Here is a 7073-nt window from a genome sequence, read left to right as displayed (position 1 = left end):
TGGCAGGCAGCTCACCTGATGGCCATGGCTGTGCCATTGCAGTCGGGTTGTGCAGGTGAAGCTGAGCAATGCCTGGTTGGTCATGCAGCTCTGCACAAAGAAAAGCTCAGCAGTGTCTCCAGCCACCTGTCCCTTCCTGGGAACTTCCACTCAGCTGCAGTGCACAACTCTTATTTTGGGTACCCTTTGCTCCCCAAAGGAGCAAACAGGATAAATACAAAAATAGAGATGCTAAAACAGAAGCTTTCTAAACATGGCACTGGCAGTGTGGAGGGACACTGGAAGGTAGAAATAACTGGATTTTTGTCTCAGCTACCACCATTTGAGCTTATTGTGACCAAAATGAATATCTGCTCTTATGAGAGGGTGTGCTGAGCTCACCCAAAGCCCTTCAGGCCCAGCCTATGGAAAAGGGTTCACCTGCCCCACCCTGGGCCTGCCTAGGGAGCGTGCCAGACGTGCCAGGGGTTTGCCTGTCACGGTCATAGCTTCACAGTGCTCCTCAGAGCCACTGGTTTAGAGACCTAAGTTAAGGATTTAACCTGAAGTCACAAAAAAATTGAGTCTAGTCAGCCCTCTGCAGCTAGCATCTCCTCCAACTGTTTTCAGGTTCCCTGGAATGCTAAGCTTCTCTTGGAGCAAGGCTCTAGTTAAAGTGGAGGGAAGTGAACTGTTTCCATTTAAGTAATTAGCAGTGCTGCGTCCTGGCCAAAGCACACACGATGTTACAGCCATTTTTAAGCTGTTACATGCCTGCATAACTGCTGCCCAGGCAGCCAGCAGGAGCAGCAAACCAGTGAAGGGCCAAGGAAGGGTTGGGACAAAGGGCCAGATTCTGTTCAGTCAAATCCCATATAAAGCTGACTAACATCAGCGACTGACAGAATAACTGCAGGTCACCAATGTCTTAGAAAAACCAAAGAATTCCCCTTTTTAGCACCCAGGTGTTGCTTTCAAGGGTATAGTTTTGAGTGATTGCCATCCATAAGTTGTGGCTTCAAATACTAGGAAGGGACATCTTCCCTCTCCACCCCATGCTTCTTCCCCCAGCACTTTCTGAAAGCACTGCTGCCCTTTGACAGAGATCTGATCTCTCTGAGAATGCCTGGTGACCAGCTTCGCCTGGCTTCTCCTTCATATGCTGCATCCAATGTTTTCCAGGGCAGTCTGAGGGTGGGGCAGCTACCCTCAGGCTGTGGCCATGAAGGAACGACAGGCTGAGCTGCCACAAAAGATGCAGCCTGGACTAGCAGTGATCAGACAGTAACACACAACTGGGACATCAGCTGGGGCAAGTGGGAGTTCCCAGCAGGCAAAACTACACTGTGCAGGCATCGTGAGGGCTGCCATGGCCTGCACTTGAGCTGTTTAACATGCAGTGTTAGAGGTGCAACTTCCCTCTGAAGGAGGTGGTGGGCTTGGTGTTTTACACTGTTTCTTTTGGTAAATTGTCAAAACCCTGATTCCAAATCAGGAAACAGCTCCTAGAAAAAAAGTATGTAAAGCTTTGTGCTGTTGGCCCAGGATTGGCAGTATCTGGAGGCTGTACTTGGAAAGAAGGACCCTCTGCCCTCTCTCAGAGTGCCTGCACTGCACTGTGGCTGGTTAGTGAACTGTGCAATCAACTAACCTTCCTCGGGGAGAAAGAGGCCTTCTCCATGGTAGAAGAGGTGAGAGCTTTCCTGGAAGCTCAGATGGATTGATCAGCAGGGGGATGCCCTCAGACTTAATTAATGATTCAGGAGGGATGGATTTTTAGAAAAGTACTTCCCCAGACCTCTGTTTCAGTACACTGTCACTCAGGCTAAGAGGGGGAGCTCTCCAGGCATGGATTCCCTGTGTTCCTCTCCAATAAAAAGCAGTGCTCTTACACGCAGCCACTGACTTGGAACAAGCACGTGGGAGCAGCTGGGATAATGATGAGAGATGATAATTTATGATGGTAGGACTACAGGATTACTCAGTTTAAGAACAGCCAGATAGAGATGTTTCACTCAACAAAAAAAAAAGAAATAATTGATTCCTTATAGTAAGTAATAAGTTACAGTGACTGATCCCTTGCTAATTGATGACTAATCATTGCATCTTATAAAGTGTCTTGTTGCTTGTCCTGAGTTAACTATTTGTAGAAGCTTGTGGATTAAAACATAGATGTTGCTTTGAATGAATAAAAAGGGTATTCAAAGTAATGTGAAACATACTCCATTAGAACTAGTATTTATTAAAAATGCAGCAGACAAAAAAAGAAAGAAGCCTCTGAAAAGTAGTCAGTTCATCAATATATATTACACCATTGCCCGCCCAGCACCACTGAAACATGCAGTGCTATGTTTCAGTGCATGTTTTCTCTTCCAAAACGTTCTGTTGACTCATGCTTGGTTCATTATCTATAAATATGCATAGTTTCAAGACTGGATAATGTAAAATGAGCACAAAATGGCACCAAAATGTGTTTGCCCAAAGCTTCCAGCCCCTCTCAGCCCAAGGGAGCAGTGAGGTGTGCGTCCGTAGCGAGATGTGCGTGTCAGTCGTGGAGGTACTCTGCAGTCCCTGGGATGCTCTTGAATCCTTTGTGTGAGCTTTACAGCACGACAGCAAACTTCTCAGAAGCCAAAGAATCACATGCCCAAAAGCATTCTTTTATTACTACTCAGTACATCTTAGTTTTCATTTTCAAACCTCTCTAAAGCCGGGGTGAAGGCAGGGAGGGTGGGGTGTGTTGTGCGTGGCGGGGGGAGTTAAGTGCTCGTGTAAATCAGTTCACTTAGCAGGTTACACACCTGCCCCTTCTCCTGGCACTCTGCTTCCACACTGAGTTAGGGAAACTTTCGTGCTATGGGCACAGCAGCCCCACAGATGGACGTGGTGTCTTGTGTTGGCAGGGTGAGGGGGATTGTTGGTGCTCAGTATGGATGGCAGTGTTAGGTACAGTCCTGGGAAGGAGCAGGAGCACCTACTATTAACTTACAGACAGATCAGTGACATCCTAGGATATTCAGTGAGAACACCAAATGTAGGTGTACAAGAGTGTATGGAGTTTGGGCACCAAGCTTTCCAGCCTCCTTCCCCTTTCAGCTGTAGCTGCTGTGTGTGTCATTGCACGTGCCTTATCTCACAGTGACAATGAACAGAGAACCAAATTCACCTTCAATGGAAAAAGTGCCTTCTGTGGTAGCTACTGTATGAGACTTGTAAAGGTTCTGTAGTAAAACCTACTGTCTCCTTGTCTTAGACCTGTGCTTACTTTAAGTGAGCAGGATGTGTGTGACAGTGGTGTGTGCTTTAAATTACTGTGAGCATCAGTCACCTTTTTTTCATGAGAAACAGCTACTTGCAAAGTTTAAGATGCTTTTTCAGTAGCCTCTCTGACATTATCAGAGCTGTCTTCAACTCTCTGTGCGTATGGAGGGGGAGCACCCTGAATTATATGCAAGTTCACATTAGCCATAAGCACTGGAAAACAAGTAAACCAAAGATGAAAACACCCTGTTTAGAGCATTTAAATTAACATTTGAAAAGGACCCATCAGGATTAACGAGTAATTTCTTATCTAGGGTAGTCAGTTATCAAAGCTACTTAATGCTACATGACAGTGACCACTAGTACACTTATGGGAACACTTAAGTGCTCTGAGGCTACTAGTCTTAAAGTTTGTCATAGCTGTCAAGACAATGCAGGTTCCTGGTTACTAAGAGCTGCACCATAGGAATAAAAAAACCTGGGAGTCTTCTGGGACTTGGTGTGACATCTATTTCTAAAGTCATGGAGAGCTGACACCTACTTGTGTGCATGGCAGAAGTAAGCCCTGAAGCATGCAGACACAGGGCCTCCATGTATCTGAGTGCTAAAGTCAAAATGCTGGAACATGCTTCTAACATTTTAAAAGATATCTTTCAGATCACAAAAAAGTCTTCCAAGGCCAGGAGCCTCCATCATGTTTTACAGAGCACTCGAGGCAGAGAACTGAGCAGCTGCCATCTCTTTTTTTTTCCCCATTTGAAACTGGTATGTGGCTACTTCCCACTTGCAGGCAAGGGAAGCAGCAGCAACACAAAGGGATGGGAGATGCTCCTCCAACCCTGGCTGTTCCTCTGCTCTATGGTAAGCCTCCCAAGCTGTGTTCTTCTCACTGAAAATTCATTCTGAATTCAGCTAGGGATGTTAGGGGGACATACAGACAGACACAATTCTGAAATCTTAATCCTTGACTTAAAAATAGTGGCCAAGTAACACCACTTGCTTCATTTCCAAAGCTCACGGGTGCATCATGTGATGACAACAGGTGTTAATATTTCACAGCAAGAAGGAAAAAGGAGAAAAAAAAGTCAAGACCCCTGTAGCATAACTAGGAATGTTTGCTCAAGCTTGTGGGGAGGGCACTGAATGAAGGCATTGTCAGAGTGGAGAAGCATGTCCTCTGGAAAGTATCATGGTTATCAACAGGGTTAGGTGGCTCCACTGCTCACCCAGCAGCACGCTGACAGGGTAAGGCAGAACTGGAGTCACAGGGTTGTTGTATGGGACAACTGCTGAGGTCTCCAAGCCTACCAGCTGAGCAAAAGCAGTTCTGTAAGAGGCTAACATGAGCAGAGGTCTCCTGGAAGGGTGGAGGTGTCTGGATGTGATCTAGACCCTCGAGAAGTCTCCCCTCTGCCCACCTGTCTTACTGAGCAACTTCACCTCTTCAATCACAATGTCATGAGTAACTGCTTTGCACATGTCATACACGGTCAGAGCAGCCAGGCTGGCAGCTGTCAGAGCTTCCATCTCCACACCTGTCCTCCCCCAGGTCTGACAGGAGCTGCGTATCACAACTGCATACCTGGCCTCATCCAAGCTCAGAGACACCTCAACGTGGTTGAGGGGGATGTTGTGACACAACGGGATCAACTGGCTGGTCAGCTTGGCTCCCTGAATTCCTGCAATCTGGGCTACTGCCAGCACATCCCCTTTCTTCACCTGGTTCTGCCTCACCATCCCAAATGCCTTCTCCCCCAAGCGGACCACAGCACCAGCAACAGCACTTCTTCTTGAATCTGGCTTCCCACCAACATCAACCATTGTGGCCCGTCCTTCCTCATCAGTGTGAGTCAAGTTGGCAGAGTCACGAGGTACCTTGGTGCAAGATCCCAAACCCCTGGTAGAGAATTCAGGTCCTGGACTTGCCTCTTTGGACTGACAGTCCACAGAAACTTGGCCAACAGAAGAAGCCTCAAGGCACTTTGTGTCAAATGTGGAGCTGGGTTCCTTCTGGAAGACACAGAAGCCTCTGAGCTGGGTTTGCAGAATTCCTGTTATGGGCCACTGTTGCTCTGGGTGATATCCTGGCAGGAAAAGCTGTCCTGTAAGCTTCTTTTTCATTAATGCTTTTCCCATTTGTATGGGTAAACTTGCTCTCAAAGTCAGCCGATGGCTAAATGTGTGGCCCCACTGTCTTGAATTTGGCAGGTTCTGTAGGGCATCTTGGCATAGTGGGAATGACATCAATGCAGGCTCTGGGGAGAAAAAAAAAAGGTAACATGAGAATACATCTTACTAACTGAAAAGCTAAGCTAAGTCTGCAGTAGCTGAGAATCCTGTCAGAGCATTGCTTGGGACTTTCTGTATTGCAAAAACCTCAGAAAGCCTGCAGACAGACACTTCTCACGTTGTCTCTTCTCTCTCATCAGTTCCCTGCATTTGCTGGTTTCTCATTACAACTCAAAACGCTTATTTCAAGGTCTCTGACACCAAGGAACAACTTGCTTTCAAGAAGTATCAACACTTCTTGAGAAATAGCAGCCCAGAAAGCTTATAGGAACATCAGTTCTGAAGAAAAGCAAGTCTCAGCATCCATTTGAGATTGTGCCAGCACCAGTCTTCTTTTGAAAGCCTGGCAGGGATAATGGGAAATTCTTGCATCCAGATTCTCAACTCTGCCTTCTCAAACACCTCCTTCCCAGCACAGGCAGCTGCATTTCCTGCCTTCACCTCCTGCAGTGAGGGGTCATGCCAGCACTTGAGGACAGCAGCAACCAGAAGGACCACATCTGCAACTGCACTGTCTACAAGCTCAGAGGGTACCTCTGTGATGGGAACCTCTCATTATTGCCAGCTCTCACCACGTTAATGACAGCTGAAGTTTAAGCACTGGAAAAACCACACTCCCCTCATTGACAGATAGATTTTACATCCACTCAGAAGTAGGTTCCAAGTTGAGCTGGCAGAGCTCCCAGCTGGCAGAGAGGTAGTGAGCCCTCCTGCCCCTTTTCACCATTTAATCCCTTGGTTTTGGCATTTGCACAGGGCTAAACGCCAAATGTCAAGATAGAAAGAGTCTTTTTCACATAAAAGTGATTTGTTTTGTAAGTAAAGAGAAAGTAGTACAGAGGTAAGTGACTAAACCCTAGATTAACAGCCTCATTGATAAGTAAGTTTCTCTTTTTCTGGAGCTCCTGTTCTCTTTTCCTTGAGAAACACAGACTTGGGTTTTGTTCAATAACCTCCTTTGGTAGCTCTGGTATCAGGGGAATCCCTTACTCAGGAGGTTTCAGACTGCCCACAGGTGAATAAAAGCAGCTCCCTGGCCCCTTTGTCTTGCTGACCTACCTCTGCTGCCCCAATCTACAGGTAGCATCTTGGACTGTCCACATAACACCACCACACTGGGGACAAACTCCTTTTTTAAAAAACAAACCAATCTCTTCCTTGTTAGTCCTAGACTCTGCCCTAACAAGACTGATGATGCACTCTGCACCTTTTGCATCCCAAGTACCCTCCAAACACTGATCTGAAAGTGCTCATTACTGAAGATTCAATCAGGCATAGATTTAATGACTTATTTTTTTAAATTGCTGCAATAATCTAAATTCAGGCAAAGGCTCTCTTTGATCTATAGCTGATGGCCTATCTACTAAAAATTAAGATTCCTGCAAGTTTAGTGATAATGTATTTACTGTCAGAAGAATGGGATTAAATGGATATAAATGTTTTGAGTGCAACACTGCTCTGCTTTAGAAGAGCACAGAAAACTGTGCTTATTCCTCCTTGCTTTCCCTCTGTCTTTATACAGTGTGGCCTAACCTGAATATTCC

The 7073-nt window shown here is 46.2% G+C and overlaps 1 protein-coding gene across 1 annotated transcript in view; it reads right to left on the bottom strand.

The window, feature by feature from the left end:
• Nucleotides 1-2408: 2408 nt before the first annotated feature.
• MOCS1 (molybdenum cofactor synthesis 1) overlaps nt 2409-7073 on the bottom strand; it is a 22302-nt gene continuing 17637 nt past the window's right edge. The window contains exons 10-11 of the mRNA XM_008936501.1: nt 5312-5495; nt 2409-2679 (exon numbers count right to left, since the gene is read on the bottom strand). The gene's annotated coding sequence lies outside the window, so the exon portion shown is untranslated. The remainder of the gene's footprint in view (nt 2680-5311; nt 5496-7073) is intronic.

This window comes from Merops nubicus, unplaced genomic scaffold (genome assembly GCF_000691845.1).
Source record: "Merops nubicus isolate BGI_N331 unplaced genomic scaffold, ASM69184v1 scaffold8663, whole genome shotgun sequence".
In the NCBI taxonomy this organism is placed as follows: Eukaryota; Metazoa; Chordata; class Aves; order Coraciiformes; family Meropidae; genus Merops; species Merops nubicus.
The sequence above is the reverse complement of the archived record's forward strand: the minus strand, read 5'-3'. Positions and strand labels throughout refer to the sequence as shown.